The 17,144-nt window shown below is 49.3% G+C and overlaps 1 protein-coding gene across 1 annotated transcript in view; it reads right to left on the bottom strand.

Moving 5' to 3' along the window:
* Positions 1–17,144, bottom strand: part of LOC147112876 (peptidase M20 domain-containing protein 2-like) — a 214,112-nt gene that overhangs the window by 26,507 nt on the left and 170,461 nt on the right. The window lies entirely within an intron of this gene.

Raw genomic sequence — 17,144 nt, forward strand, 5'->3', positions numbered from 1 at the left:
AGGCCCTCCCCACCCGCGATTTCCCGAGGCTCTCCCCCCCGCGATTTCCCGAGGCTCTCCCCACCCGCGATTTCCCGAGGCTCTCCCCCCCGCGATTTCCCGAGGCTCTCCCCCCCCCGCGATTTCCCGAGGCTCTCCCCCCCCCGCGATTTCCCGAGGCTCTCCCCCCCCCGCGATTTCCCGAGGCTCTCCCCCCCGCGATTTCCCGAGGCTCTCCCCCCCCGCGATTTCCCGAGGCTGTCCCCCCCCCGCGATTTCCCGAGGCCCTCCCCCCCGCGATTTCCCGAGGCTCTCCCCCCCCCCGCGATTTCCCTAGGCTCTCCCCCCCGCGATTTCCCGAGGCTCTCCCCCCCGCGATTTCCGAGGCTCTCTCCTCCGCCCCCCGCGATTTCCCGAGGCTCTCTCCTCCGCCCCCCGCGATTTCCCGAGGCTCGCACCCCCCGCGATCTCACGAGGCTGTTTGCTGGCGTCACGGGGGCCGTGCGCATGCGTGCCGGCGTCGCACGGCCGCCCGTGACGCAGCCAACAGCCTCGTGCGCATCGCGGGGGTGCCGTTAGCCTCGGGCTCTCGCGGGCGGGCGGCGCATGCGCGGTCAGTGCCAGCACCGCGAGGCGGCCCGCGGGGAGTAGGCAGGGAAACCCCGCGGGCTGGCGGCCGTTAGAGCGGGGAGTAGGCAGGGAAACCCCGCGTGCTGGCAGCCGTTAGAGCGGCTCACTTCGGGCCCCGACACCGTCAAACCTGAGAGAGGGAAGAGGAGAAGGAGAGAGAGGGAAGAGAAGGAGAGAGAGGGAAGAGGAGAAGGAGAGAGAGAGAGGGAAGAGAGAGAGATAGAGACATTTTTGGAGCTTCAGGCCTGCCTGCAGCGGGCCTGGAGACCAGCACCGAGTCCCCCCTGCGCGAGGGTGAGGAGGAGGGAGGGGGGGTTGCTAAACACAATATAAAACTGAAATAAATTGTTAATTAATTCCCTAACATATAATTCAAATATTTACCTTAGTTCCCTAACACACAGAAAGTGTGGGGGAAAAAATTGTGGAAAATCAAGATGGCGGCCACTCACCTCGGTTCAGAAGGATAAGGCCCGCCCACACACGCACCGGTCAGGTCACCGAAGCGTAGGATTGGTCAATCGTCGAGTCACTCGACACTCAGCTGTAGGAAGACCTCGACGTCACACGGTCGCTAATGAGATGCTAATGAGCGGAACGCTGAACGTTTTTGGGATACCGCGGGCGGGATTTTTGTCCGGCCGAAACGTAAATAGGCCGATGACCGGTCCGGAATCGCAAGCTTTCTTTTGAGGCGACGCGCGCGTCGGTACGCTCTGTAACTTCCAAACGCATCGAGACCAGGCGGACAGACAGACAGACAGAAGAGCCGCTTTATATATATAGATTAATGGTAAGAGGATAACTAGGGAAAAAATAGGGCCCATTAGGGACAAAAGTGGCAATCTGTGTGTGGAGCCGGAAGATGTAGGAGGGGTTCTAAATGAATTCTTTGCATCTGTTTTCACTATGGTGAAGGACGATGTAGACATAGAAATAGGGCGGGGGGACTGTGATTTGCTCGAACATATTAACATCGAGAGGGAGGAGGTATTGGCGGTTTTAGCAGGCCTAAAAATGGATAAATCCCCAGGCCCGGACGAAATGTATCCCAGGCTGCTGTGTGAGGCAAAGGAAGAGATTGCGGGGGCGCTAACACATATATTCAGGACCTCTCTGGCCACAGGGGATGTGCCAGAGGACTGGAGAACCGCTAATGTAGTACCATTATTCAAGAAGGGAAGTAGGGAAAAACCGGGGAACTACAGGCCAGTGAGCCTAACATCAGTGGTAGGAAAATTATTGGAAAAAATTCTGAGGGACAAAATTAGTCTCCACTTGGAGAGACAAGGATTAATCAGGGATAGTCAACATGGCTTTGTCAAGGGAAGATCATGTCTGACTAATTTGATTGAATTTTTTGAGGGGTGACTAGGTGTGTGGATGAGGGTAACGCAGTGGATGTGGTATACATGGATTTCAGTAAGGCCTTCGATAAAGTCCCGCACAGGAGACTGGTCAAGAAGGTAAGAGCCCATGGAATCCAGGGTGCCTTGGCACATTGGATACAAAACTGGCTTAGTGGCAGAAGGCAGAGGGTGGTGGTCGAAGGTTGTTTTTGTGACTGGAAGCCTGTGGCCAGTGGGGTACCACAGGGATTGGTGCTGGGTCCCTTGCTGTTTGTGGTCTACATTAATGACTTGGATATGAATGTAAAAGGTATGATCAGTAAGTTCGCGGATGATACAAAAATTGGTAGGGTGGTAAATTGCGAGGAGGGAGCCTCAGTCTGCAGGACGATATAGATGGGTTGGTCAGATGGGCGGAACAGTGGCAAATGGAATTTAACCCGGAAAAGTGCAAGGTGATGCACTTTGGGGGGACTAACAAGGCAAGGGAATACACAATGAATGGTAAGACCCTAGGCAAGACGGAGGGTCAGAGGGATCTGGGTGTGCAAGTACACAGATCCCTGAAGGCGGCGGAACAGGTGGATAAGGTGGTAAAAAAGGCATATGGGATACTTGCCTTCATTAGCCGAGGCATAGAATATAAGAGCAAGGAGGTTATGATGGAGCTGTATAAAACACTGGTTAGGCCACAGCTGGAATACTGTGTGCAGTTCTGGTCGCCACACTACAGGAAGGATGTGAACGTTTTGGAGAGGGTGCAGAGCAGATTCACCAGGATGTTACCAGGGCTGGAGCGCTTCAGCTATGAAGAGAGACTGGGCAGATTGGGTTTGTTTTCCTTGGAGCAGAGGAGGCTGAGGGGGGACATGATTGAGGTGTACAAAATTATGAGGGGCATAGATAGGATGGATACTGAGGAGCTTTTTCCCTTCGTAGAAGGGTCAAAAACTAGGGGGCATAGATTCAAGGTAAAGGGCGGGAGGTTTAGAGGGGATTTGAGAAAGAACTTTTTCACCCAGAGGGTGGTTGGAGTCTGGAACTCACTGCCTGAAAGGGTTGTGGAGGCAGGAACCCTCGCAACATTTAAGAAGCATTTGGATGAGCACTTGAAATGCCATAGCATACAAGGCTACGGACCAAATGCTGGAATATGGGATTAGATTAGACAGGGCTTGATGGCCGGCGCGGACACGATGGGCCGAAGGGCCTCTATCCGTGCTGTATAACTCTATGACTCTATGTACTGGCATGGGTGGAAGATTGGCTATCTAACACAAAACAAAGAGTTGGGATAAATGGTTCATTCTCAGGATGGCAATCAGTAACTAGTGGTGTTCCGCAGGGGTCAGTGCTGGGACCCCAACTCTTTACAATCTATATTAACGATTTGGAGGAAGGGACCGAGTGCAACGTATCCAAGTTTGCCGATGATACTAAGATGGGAGGGAAAGCAGTGAGTGAGGAGGACATAAAAAACCTGCAAAAGGACATAGACAGGCTAAGTGAGTGGGCAGAAATTTGGCAGATGGAATATAATATTGGAAAGTGTGAGGTTATGCACTTTGGCAGAAAAAATCAAAGAACAAGTTATTATCTAAATGGAGAGAAACTGCAAAGTGCTACATTACAAAGGGATCTGGGGGTCCTGGTGCATGAAAAACAAAAAGTTAGTATGCAGGTGCAGCAGGTGATCAGGAAGGCCAATGGAATCTTGGCTTTTATTGCAAGGGGGATGGAGTATAAAAGCAGGGAAGTCTTGCTGCAGTTATACAGGGTACTGGTGAGGCCGCACCTGGAATACTGCGTACAGTTTTGGTTTCCATATTTAAGAAAAGATATACTTGCTCTCGAGGCAGTTCAGAGAAGGTTCACTCGGTTGATTCCGGAGATGAGGGGGTTGACTTATGAGGAAAGGTTGAGTAGGTTGGGCCTCTACTCATTGGAATTCAGAAGAATGAGAGGCGATCTTATCGAAACATATAAGATTGTGAGGGGGCTTGATCGGGTGGATGCAGTGAGGATGTTTCCACTGATGGGTGAGACTAGAACTAGGGGGCATAATCTTAGAATAAGGGGCTGCCCTTTCAAAACTGAGATGAGGAGAAACTTCTTCACTCAGAGGGTAGTAAATCTATGGAATTTGCTACCTCAGAGAGCTGTGGAAGCTGTGACATTAAATACATTTAAAACGGAAATAGACATTTTCCTAGCTGATAAGGGAATAAGGGGTTACGGGGAGAGGGCAGGGAAGTGGACGTGAGTCTAAGTTCGGATTAGCCATGATCCTATTGAATGGCGGAGCAGGCCCGAGGGGCCGTATGGCCTACTCCTGCTCCTACTTCTTATGTTCTTATGACTCCTCCATTCTCTGCACACTCGCAGTTACCATGGATGCAAAACCTGTCAGAGGCTCCTGCCCTTGTTGCTGAAATTCCAGCACCACTCTCTTTCTGGATGGCCCCACATGCAGCTGAGCAGAGCTAGGAGCCCACTGCGGCCTCCAACGAAGGCTGTCCACTGCTGTCCCTGTCTCCACCATCTGTTGATGCTCACTTGTGAGCTATGATACACCAGGTGACAACACTAATCTATCTTGCAAATGACCCACCAAAGTGTACGTCTCTGCGCTGGTGCTGGGTGTGCTCAATTCTGCTGACACTGCGCACTCAAGAGGTTGCAGCTTCCTCTGAGAAGTCTTCTGGTTCTTCCTCCTGGACAGTGGGGAGGGGGAATCTTGATGGTCCTGTGGGGGAGTAAAGGCATGAGTTAAACATGTGATATTAACATATCAGGCACATTGAATTGTGCAGATGATCAGAACTCAATCTGTATAAACATCAGATGTCATATCAGTCACTCATGTAAGCTAAATGAGAGGGTTGCAAATCTATTCTGTCACCAGTTTGCTCTACTGCACCCATCTCTCCGTCCCCCACTTCCAGCTCCTCAATACCTCCAACGATGTTGAGAGCAGCCTCCTGTGGACAAGTGGGCAATCGAAGGTGGCCCTCCTCCTGTCCTGCCCCGCTCCCTCTTATTGTGGGCTCTCTTTTCCTGCAATGAGGGACACAAGTGGAGTTTGAGTGAGAATGTTGGAGTGAGTGTAGAGAATCCATAGCATAGATGCTTAGAGGGAGACAAAGATGGAGTGAGGTGCCAATACCAAGGGCCCTCCCTGTGCGTAGTTAGTTGTTGTCATTGCATAACAGTGTTAGCGAGTGTGAGGGGTGCATAGTAGAATGGTGAAGTGATTCTGTACATAGAGCGAGAGGGATGGTTATGGATGCAAGGGTAAAGTGGGATGTGCAGGAGTAGGTTGACAATGCAGAGTGCTGGTGATGAGAGGAGATGGGGAGCAGATTGAAGGTAAGTGTGATGTTCTACTCACTTTTGCTGTGCGTAGCAGGTCGTTGAACCTTTTCCTGCACTGAACCCAGGTGCGTGCACGCAAAACCCTGGCGCTCACCTCCTCAGCAATTTGCAGCCAGGCTGCCTTGGTTTGCTGAGGAGGCTTCCTCCATCCATTTGAGGGGAACGGTACCCTCTTGGCGCCCTCTCACTCCCTCCACAAGAGCATGGAGGGAGTCAGAGAATCATAGAATCATCATCGAATCTTGGAGATGCCTTTGGTTTTGAAGCAGTCATTTCGATATGTGCCACACCGAGAAGCAGCCAAATAGGAATGAACAACAAGGCTGCATCGGCCCCTGAAATGTTGCTGGATGAAAGACGTCAGCAGAGGCTAGCAGCAGACCCGAACCCACTGATTGGGCCGGGTAGCATGCACGACGGGCTTAATCAGGCCACTTAAGGCAAAATCGTTATTTCAGAGCGGATTAAACCGGCAACGGGACCGGAACCCGCTGAACAGCGAACCCGACTCCAACCCGCCGCTGAGAGTAAAATCGCGGCCGTTGACTCTGTTTCTCCTCTCCTCGATGCTGCCTGACCTGCTGAGTGTTTCCAGCATGCTCTGTTGTTATTTCAGATTTCCAGCATCCGCAGTATTTTGCTATTGTAGAGATTCTCTCCTCCCTGCTCTATAAACATTTTGGTTTCAAACTTCTGGGTGACTGATCTGCACAAGTCTATGCAGAGCTCTCCTAAACAAGGCAGTTAAAGTTCCAGCCAGGGAGGAGCTCAGCAATATAATGAGGTCTGCGCCTAACTGGTATCTGAATTGCAGCTCAGATCAGCAGGTGTATGATATACCTATCAATTCCTCCAATAAAAGGCGAAGAGTTACGAAGGTGACTAAAGGTTTTTATTGACTAAATAACAGAGCCCACTCTCGTGGGTGATCCGATCCAAGCAGGAGGAATACCAGCCAGTCGCTCACCTTTATACCTGGCCTGGTGGGTGGAGCCAAGGCGGAGTCGGCAGTGGTCATCCCAGGTATAGCAGTGTGGCAAGAGGCGACCTCGTACCGTGATACAATAGTGGTCAGTGATACAGTTATAACGAACAGTGGTGAACAGTGCTAACTACTAACAGTGATACGATAGTGAACGTGGTTTACCACATTCACCCCTTGTTTAGAATTAAGTCCGGCGGGGTGAAGTGTACTACCAATTCTGGTAGGTCAGTCTGTCCGGAGGCTTCGTAAGCCTCTCCGATCGCCGCAGCGGTGGTGTTGCCTTATCCGGTGCTGGTGCCTTATCCGGTGTTGATGCTGGTGTTTGCGTGGTCGGCGAGGGCTCGTGGGGTTCCGGCATGCCGTCTACCTGGACTGAGGTTGGGGGGGGTGGTGGCGGTGTTTCCGGATCGGCTGAGGGTGCGAGGTCTCGTAGGGAGACAGTGTCCTCCCGCCCGTCTGGGTACGCCACGTAGGCGTACTGGGGGTTGGCGTGCAGGAGGTTCACCCTCTCGACCAGGGGGTCCGTTTTATGGGTCCTCACGTGTTTCCGCAGCCAGACCGGCCCCGGGGCGGTCAGCCAGGTTGGTAGAGTGGTTCCCGTAGTCGACTTCCTGGGGAAAACGAACATTCGTTCATGGGGGGTGGTGTTAGTGGCCGTGCAAAGTAATGGCTGGTATTCCTCCTGCTTGGATCGGATCACCCACGAGAGTGGGCTCTGTTATTTAGTCAATAAAATTGATATACCTATCAATTCCTCCAATAAAAGGCGAAGAGTTACGAAGGTGACTAAAGGTTTTTATTGACTAAATAACAGAGCCCACTCTCGTGGGTGATCCGATCCAAGCAGGAGGAATACCAGCCAGTCGCTCACCTTTATACCTGGCCTGGTGGGTGGAGCCAAGGCGGAGTCGGCAGTGGTCATCCCAGGTATAGCAGTGTGGCAAGAGGCGACCTCGTACCGTGATACAATAGTGGTCAGTGATACAGTTATAACGAACAGTGGTGAACAGTGCTAACTACTAACAGTGATACGATAGTGAACGTGGTTTACCACAGTGTAGTGTAAATGCACAAATGTCAATACGACCAGGGGTCCTGAGGGAATTGGGGGAAGAAATAGAGGAAGCTCTAGGAATGGCCTAGAAATTGACTAAGGCCCAAAAATGGCAGACAAGAAGTATTTGCATATTTCCGGCTAAAAGTGCACAGCCTGGCATATTGGTTACGGACAAAAAAAACACGTCCTATACCCACGCCTGAAACAGGCCCTTTGCATATGCAACAAAGGGGTCTAACATCAGTTTGAGGCTCCCTCTCCAAGATTGGCTTGCCCTGAGGCAGCCGGTGCAGGGAAACCAGGCCCAGGGATTGCCTGCTAGGCCCGACCAAGAAGATAAGTAACTTATCTGAATGTGGAGCCGGGAAGAGCAGGAGTGGTCCTCCTGACCCACATTAAAGGAACCAATCGCCGCCACCACTCCCCCCCCCACCACCCCATCAACACTGCTCCCTCCTCTTATCGCCCCCGCTCCCAGTCCCGACCCCTGATTCACCTACTCCCAGCCCTGACCCCCGATCTCTTGGCCCTGACCCCTGATCTCCCATGCTCTCGGCCCTAACCCCCAATCTGCACCACTCTTGGTCCCCGATCACGCCCAATCCCGGACCCACATGCCTGTCACAAGCCCAATCCCCCAGCACATTTAGATCTGCCTGTAGTGGTCAAGCATCATCTGTAGTCCTATGTTTTAAAGCATAATGTATTAATGCAACTTTTTTTAAAATGGGATCTGAGATGTTATCTTCGGCGAGCAGACCAAGCAAACTCGGTGAGACAAGATATGAAAGACAGGAAAGCCCAGTCCAGATCACAAGTGGAGGTCATTGTTATTTCCCTGGCTTACTACCATACTAATAAATACAAGGCAGTGTGAGTCAACTCCCGTAAGTAAGATGACAACTTATGGGAGTGACCGAAGCCACTGAACCCAAGAAGGTAGCTATGACAGATCAGAATTTGTAGCGGTCGCTCTTACATGTTCCTTCATTGATTTACTCATTTTGTAAATTTGAGCCCTTTAAAGGCCAGAGCATGCAGCACGATGGCAGCAAACATGTACCAATTCTCATATTTTGGTCAGCCAGGCATTTACATGCACAGAACCCATCACCATGCTGAAGAGTCTCTACGTGGTCTTGGCCAATGTTCCTCTCTCAACCAATACCACAAAAATAGGCTAACTGATCATTCATTGCAATTTTTTCCATTTTTGCGGAATAACAATAGTAACTGCATTTCAAAAATAATTAATTGGATTTTGTTTGAGTTTAACCTGCTACAATTTTGCAATCTACCAGCAGAAGCTCAGTGTTTGTCCAGCTAAGGCCACCAATGGGCCAGCAGGGTTATCTGGAGGCGAGCGGGAAGAATTCCAGCTCCTAATAGAATCATAAAATAGTACAGCACAGAAGGAGGCCATTCGGCCCATCGAGTCTTCCCGGCTCTTTCGAAGAGTAATGCAGTTAGTCCCACTCTCCCACTCTTTCCTCGTATCCCTGCAATTTTTTCTCCCTCTAGTTTTCTTTTAGAGACCGTTTGAAGGTTACTATTGAATCTGTATCCACCACTCATCAGGCAGTGCATTCCAAATCTGAACCACTCGTTGCGTAAAAGGTTTTTCCTCATGTCGCCTCTGGTTCTTTTGCCAATCATCTTGAATCTGTGCCCTCTGGTTATCGACCCTTCAGCCATAGGAAACGGTTTCTCTTTTTTACTCTATCTAAACCCTTCATGATCTTAAACACCTCTATCAAATCTCCTCTTAGCCTTCTCTGCTCTAAGGAGAATGACCCCAGCTTCTCCAGTCTATCCACGTAACTGAAGTCCCTCATCCCTGGAGCCATTCTAGTAAATCTCTTCTGTACCCTCTCCAAAGCCTTCACATCCTTCCTTAACTGTGGTGCTCAGAATTGGGCAGAATATTCCAGCTAGGGCCAGATCAGTGTTTTATATAGGTTTAGCATAACTGGCTTTTGTACTCTATGTGGGCGATTTTGTTAATGAGGGTGCGTTGGAGGAGGGACTGCTGCTTGGCAGGTTGATGTCCCACCTCCATTGACTTGTGGCCAACCCACGCTATTTTCCCTTGATTGACCTTGTTAAGCCCGCCCAGTGGGCTTAGCAGGCCAATTAAGGGAAAGCCGGTTGCAGATAATGTCAACGTATGACCTTTCATCTGTCAAAAATTTTTGACAGATGAATTGTCATCGTTTGACTGCTCTGTGAAGCTGTCAAACAGTGACATTAAATTCAAGACCTCATCAAACTTCTTTCTTTTACAGAAATTAGATGGTTGTTGCATCTGAGAATGCAAATGTCATCTCTCATCTGCAACACAGAGGTCCGAGAATCTCCGCATACACACCGACTGAAACCTGCAGAAAGAAACAGAGGTAAGTACACTTTTACTAACACTTTGCACTTACCTCACATACTCCCCTCTACACTCTTGCACCCATCACTTACCATCACAGCACACTTTTGGACCCCCCCGACCCCCACAGGCCCACTACTCGCCTTGCTGACCTGGCGGCTTTTGGCGCATTCGGGATGCCCGCACTTGTGAGGGCAAAAAGGGGATAATCCTATTTTCTGCACCCGCCCCCAAATTCTGCCATTTTCCCGGCAGTCCTGCCTCCCCACGGCTGGCAAAATTGCCCCCCCAGCCTCTATTTATAAAGCCCAGGATCCTATATGCTTTATTAACTGCATTTTTAACCTGTCCTGCCACCTTCAAAGATTTGTACACAAACACCCCCAGATCTCTCTGTTCTTGCACCCCCTTTAAAATTAATGACAGGTCTATCCTGCCATGTGCAATTAATGAAACAGGCTGGCCGGTCAATCATAAACAGTGCCTTGGAGTACTGTGCACCTGCCAGGCTCAGGTATCTGATTAGCGAGTCTGCAATAGACGTGTTTCCAATCTTCCATTGATTCCAAACTGCCTACCTTCCTCCTTGAAAAGAATAGCCACTAGTTACTTATACAACTGGCAAGTGCAGGTTTGAACTGTCATTAGGTGGACAGAAGGTACCATAAACTTATCACAAGTGGCATGGTGAACAGGACAACTCACCATAATACGTGTGAGAATATCACATCACCGCAAAGTGGATTGAACATAAGAACATAAGAAATAGGAACAGGAGTAGGCCAATCGGCCCCTCGAGCCTGCTCCGCCATTCAATAAGATCATGGCTGATCTGATCCTAACCTCAAATCTACTATCACCCTCCATCCACCCGAACCCATGTGATCTCCCGGGAGAGGCGAAAAACCAGATAAAAAACCCAATGGCCAATTTGGGAGAAAAAAATCTGGGAAATTCCTCTCCGACCCATCTAGGTGATCGAAACTCGTCCAGGAGATCACTCTGTCCCTATATTTTCTACAGTACTTACCTTCTGTAAAGGCGATCTCCACCCCAGCCAGGAACAGGAATAAAACCATCTCCTGAAATCTAACACAGAATTAGAACACAAGAAGTAGGAGCAGAACCAGGCTACACGGCCCCTGGGCCCACTCCACTACCCACAGGGCCATGACCATTCCGAACCTAGACTCATGTCCAATTTCCTGCCCGCTCCCCGTAACCCTTAATTCCCTTTACTTCTAGGAAACTATCTATTTCTGTTTTAAATTTATTTAATGATGTAGCTTCCACAGCTTTCTGGGGCAGCAAATTCCACAAACCTACCACCCTCTGAGTGAAGAAGTTTCTCCTCATCTCAGTTTTGAAAGGTGCTTTGTCCACTATGCTGTTGAGTTGTTGATCTTAATTATGCTGTTAATGGAAGACACTGAACAAAGGACAGGTGCATCAGTCGGGTATAAGTCTGTGGCCACATTGCTGAAGCTGTATAGTGCTCTGGTCAGGTTTTCCCCCTTGAATATTACATTCAGTTCTCTTTACTGTGGGACAATGGAAGCATCCAGGTCCTGGAAGCAAAGCAGAGAGGGGCCGCGTGGCTGATCCTTAGTGCCGGATGACTGAGTTATGAGGAAAAGTTAGAAAAACTTTTACTCTTCAACCTTGAAAATAGGTAAATGAGGTGGGACCTTAGAAAGGTATAAAGTTACTAATTAAAATTAAAAATGTCAATCCTGTTTCAAGTTATACCACAAATTCAGGACTAAGGGCTATAGGTACAATCTGGTAGGAGGCAAGTTTGGGGCTAATCTCAGCACTTCTTTGTAAAAAAAGTGATTACTACCTGAAATGGTCTTCCAGGTAGGATAATGGAAGTAAGACTGGAGTCATTGAAGAGGGAGTTGTGTTGGAGGATCATAGATATCAATGGAACAATGAGCTATATGGGCTGAATGGCCTCTCTCATCTGTATTTATATTTGTGATATTGGTTGTCTAAGGAATGTCATTGTTGGGTAGCTTGTATATACAGCTTAGTGCAGCTGAAACAAGGCTATATTGGAGGAGCTCTAGGTGCAGGCTGTTTGCTTGGTCTTTTTGGCAGTAGTTGGATGTGGTGCGGGAAGATCAGAAAACTGGGGGTGGTGGGGTGTATAAAGGAGCCTGAAGTGGCCCAGCAAGCCACCCAGTTGTATGAAACAATGTGGGGCAAATAGGGATGAGAAATAAATATGGCCTTGTCAGTGTTATTCACATCCAGAGAATGAATGAAATAAATCTGTACTTAGCCTCAGATTCATTCCTTTTAACTAACAGCCATACTTGATACAAAAGCAAAATACTGCAGATGCTGGAAATCTGAAATAAAAACAGAAAATGCTGGAAATACTCAGCAACTTCCTCCAGCCCTACTGTTGTGTCCGTGTATAATAAGACACAGACTGCAGGAGACGGTACAACAGGTGGTTACTCAACGTGGCTCACAGTGGAACTGATCTGTACAGATTACTACTCAGGGCTATATACAGGTGTGGTCATTGCCGGTACTGCAGTATACAGGAGCTGTAAAAGATAGTTCCCCCCCTTACATTACAATTCCTCCCCTTTTAGATTAACAGTACCATAACACTCATTTAACAATTAAATATCAAACTCATTACAATTAACACTTTTAACATGCAACATTAGCTGAAAATAGTCTATTTATAAATTCAGTCTTTGGGGAGGCTTCCTGATCCTTTCTGGATAGCGCCTTTCCCGAGTGTCTTGCTCTTGGTGCGGAGGCGATTCTGGCCCCCTGTCGTCGGTTGGTTCATCAGCTTCCGATGCTACTGTTTCTGGGGTAGATGCAACCTGTACGTTGGGTTCATCACCAGGTACGTATGGGCGAGGCATGGGGTTGACTTGTTCCTGTAACTCTAGGATCTGGTCAGCATGGCGTCTCATGATGCTCTCCCCAACGTCCACTGTGTACATTAGTGGGCCCTGCCGTGTGCATATCGTTCCTGGCTGCCATTTTTCTGTTCGGTAGTCGCGGGCCAAGACTGGTTGCCCTACATTGAAGCTCCTTGTTGGCTTCTCATGGATGTGCTGGAATTGCTTACTCTCAACATCTCTTCGTACGTTTGGTCTGAGCAAATCCAGGCGAGATCTTAACCTTCGGTTAAAGAACATCATGGCTGGGGCCTGGTTGGTGACTGCATGTGTCGCATTCCGGTAGGCGAACAGGAAATTGTCCACCTTGTGCTGCAGCGGAATGTTGTCATTGTACATAGCCTTTATTGCCTTCTTAAAGGTTTGTACGAACCTCTCAGCCAATCCATTTGTGGCTGGATGATACGGGGCGGATGTGTAATGCCTTACCCCATTCTTTTTCAAGAACCTCCGGAACTCTTCGGACACAAACTGTGGTCCGTTGTGAGAGCAAATCTGTTCTGGCAAGCCATTCCTGGCAAAAGTGGTCCGTAGGACTGCAATAGTTTTCTCCGTGGTGGTGGAGGACATTTTGATGGCCTCAGGCCATTTCGAGTGCGCATCCACGGCTATTAAAAACATTGAGCCCATGAATGGACCAGCAAAATCAATATGCACCCGTTGCCATGGAGATGAGGGCCACTCCCATGGGTGTAGAGGGGCCTGTGGTGGTGCATTTTGGACTTTCTGGCATCCTGAGCAGCTCTTCGTCAGGTCCTCAATTTGTTTATCGATTCCCGGCCACCACACATAAGCCCTGGCTAGGCTTTTCATTTTTACCCCTCCCAGATGACCCTCATGAAGCTCATTGAGCACTCTATCCCTTAACTTGGGTGGAATTACCACTCGGGATCCACACATCAAGGTCCCCCGGCACACTGACAGCTGTTCTCTCCTTGTCGAGAATGCTGGCAACAGTGAGTCACCATGTGCTGGCCATCCCTTCACCGTTAAATCACATACCCGAGACAGTGTCGGGTCATTTCGGGTTTCCTTTTCGATACAAGCGTTAGTTACCGGTAGGTATTCAACTATAGTCGAATGGAATATTTCGACAGGATCCACTGCTGGTGCTTCCTCCGCAGTAGGCAGTGGCAGGCATGATAGCCCATCAGCATTTCCATGCTGTTTCGTGCCCTTATATTCAATCTCATAGTGGTGCGCCCCTAGAAAAAGTGACCATTTTTGTAGTCGTTGCGCAGTCATCACCGGAACGCCCTTCTTCGGATTAAAAATGGAGACAAGAGGCTGGTGATCAGTCAGCAAGGTGAATTTCTGCCCGTGCAGATAGTGATTGAACTTTTTCACTCCCCACACTAGGCTGAGGGCCTCCCTGTCAATCTGGGCGTAGTTATGCTCAGCTGAGGTTAGTAATCGTGACGCAAAGTCTATTGGCCTCTCTCAGCCGTCCGAGAATTTGTGCGACAGCACCGCTCCAATGCCGTAGGGTGACGCATCACATGCCAACCGAATTGGTAATGCTGGGATGTAATGGGCCAATACCTCTTTCGATGTGATTAGTGTTTTGCTCTTCTGGAAAGCTCGTCTACATTCGTCACTCCACTTCCATGGCACCCCAGTTTGCAGTAGGGTGTTCAGTGGGTGTAGTATTGTAGACAAATTTGGCAAGAACTTATGGTAGTAGTTTACCAGCCCGAGGAACGACCTCAGTTGTGACACATTTTCCGGTGCTGGAGCCTTGACTACTGCCTCAATCTTCTCTGGGGACTTATGTAACCCCTCTTTATTGATAACGTGGCCACAATACGAGATCTGTTTTCTAAAAAACTCGCATTTGGGGCGGTTAGCTCGGAGCCCATATTCCTGCAATCAAGTGAGCACCTGCTCCAGGTTGGCAAGGTGATCACTGTCATTTTCGCGTGTGGCCAGGATGTCATCCAAATAACACTGGGTCCCTGGGATCCCTTGCAGGACTTGTTCGATTGCCCTCTGCCAAATAGCCGGAGCTGATGCTACCCCGAATACCAGCCGGTTGTATTGGTAGAGACCTTTATGGGTGTTGATTGTGAGGTTTTTTTTGATGCTTCTTCTACCTCCATTTGCAGATACGCCTAGGCCAGATCAATCTTAGTGAAGCATTTCCCTCCAGATAGCGAGGCGAAAATATCTTCAATCCGCGGAAGTGGATATTGTACGGTGTGAAGGATCGGGTTCACTGTTACCTTAAAGTCCCCACAGATGCGAACCTTCCTTGCTTCCCCAGGCGTGCTGCTCAACGACTTTTTCATCACAGGGACGATGGGTGTAGCCTACTTGCTCCAGTCTACCTTGGACAGTACACCTGAACGTTCCAGACTCTCCAGCTCTGCTTCGACGGCTGGGCGGATCGCATAAGGTACTGGTTCTGGCTTTAAAAAATTTTGGGCTTGCGTTTTCTTCAATTTTAATCGTCGCTGTCATGCCTTTTAGTGTTCCGAGTCCTTGCTGGAACACTTCTTTCGCGTCAGTTAGGATCTTTGACAGTCGCCCAGGTGTGACGTCGTCTTCCTTTTTGTCAGCCACAGTCAGTGCCTGTATGGATGCCAATCCAGTTGTATTTTCCAGATCCATTCACGTCCCAGTAATGGTGGTCCTCCATCTTGCAATACATACAGGTCTAGTTTTGGTGTTTCCTTACCGTTATATATAACGGTCACCCTTATTTTTCCTTTGGGGTAGACTTTTTGCCCTGTGTACGTCTTCAAAATAATTTTTGTGTCTCTCAAGGGTATGTGTGAGAATAGCCGCTCGTAGTCCCGTCGGCTTATGACTGTTGGGGCTGATCCTGTGTCCAATTCCATCTTTACCTGGACTCCTGCTATCTTGAGAGTGACCCAAATGGTTCGGTGATCCTCCGTTGTGATCACATTATGTAGTTTCAGACAACTCAGTTCCCTGCTTTCAGAGTCATTATCACTCTTTTGTTCGTCTGAACTATTCTCCGTTATCTTATGTACCTTCTTGTACTTTCCTTTGGTCGGTTTCTTATTGCTGGTTTTCTTTCCCGACCTGCAGACTCGTGCTATGTGTCCTACTTTTCCACACTGTCTGCACACTTTGTCTTTGAACCAGCAATCATTCTGGTCATGTGTTGTTCTGCCGCAGCGATAGCACTTCCCTGTTCCATATGACATTTCGTTTGTGCCATATTCCATTTCGTTTGTGCCATATTCTTGCGGTCTCTGTTGTATCTCTGCAGCGCCCCGTGCTGCTGCTTCATATGATACCGCAATGCTGAAAGCCTTTTCCAGCGTAAGGTCCTTTTCAGATAAAAGCCGTTTCTGGGTTCCTTCACTTTGAAGCCCACACACAAACTTGTCCCTTAAGGTATCTGCCAGTCCCGCTCCAAACTGGCGGTGTTTCGATAGTTTGCACAGTTCTGTTAAATAATCAGCATTGCTTTCATTCTTATGCTGGTTCCGTTTGTGAAACTTGAATCTTTCTGCTATCAGCAGCGGTGTGGGGTTTAAATGTTCCTGTAGTATCGTTACTATGTCTTCAAAACTCTTTTCCATTGGCTTCGTTGAGGTTACTAGATTTCGTAATAAACCATACGTCTTTGCACCCATTAAATTTAACAATACCGACGCTTTCTTGTCATCTGACACCTCATTTGTCTTGCAGTATACCTCTATTCGTTCGACATATGTAGTCCAATCTTCGACTTCATTGTCAAATGCGGTGATACTGCCACTCTTCGGCATTTTGGGTGTGGTTTAAAATGGCGTCTCCCAATGACTTAAAATGGCATCTCCCGCGCTTTCCTTCCTCCCCCACTGCTGCCAACGCCGCTCCCGGCGGTTCTCGTGGCAATGGCAGCGCCCTGTAGGTTTCGCGCGCTTCTCCTGCGCTGCTGCCAACGCCGCTCTCGGCGGTCCTCGTGGCAATGGCGGCGCCTCGCGGGTTTCTGTGCGTCTCTCTCTCTCCCTCTCTCCGACGCTGCTCGGCCCCTGAACACCGGCTGCACCCTGTGCGCTCTGCCCTCTCTCTCTCTTCCCCCGTCGACGCTGCTCGGCCCTTTGCTGTGCCGCTCGGTCGGGCTCTAGCCTGCCACTGTCTGGGAAGGGTCTGCGCACTACCTGTTGCCAGCCCGTTTCGCTGGACCACCTCGACTGGAAAGCCAAGCCTGGCTCTCGACAGCCTCCCCCGCAATTCCCGAGTCTCTGCTGGATGACTGGGCGGTTGCTCGTGGTCGACGCCCGAGTCGCTGGCCTTGACCTCCAATCCACTGATCTCCAGGAACGAATCCCCGGGAGGTGATGCAGAGTTGCAGGTAGGTTCGAACTTGCCTTGTCGCCAATGTTGTGTCTGTGTATAATAAGACACAGACTGCGGAGAACGGTACGACAGGTGTTTACTAAACGTGGCTCACACTGGAACTGATCTGTACAGATTACTACTCAGTGTTATATACAGGTGT

Source organism: Somniosus microcephalus, chromosome 9 (genome assembly GCF_052327205.1).
Source record: "Somniosus microcephalus isolate GS21.2 chromosome 9, FLI_Smic_1.0, whole genome shotgun sequence".
Taxonomy (NCBI): Eukaryota; Metazoa; Chordata; class Chondrichthyes; order Squaliformes; family Somniosidae; genus Somniosus; species Somniosus microcephalus.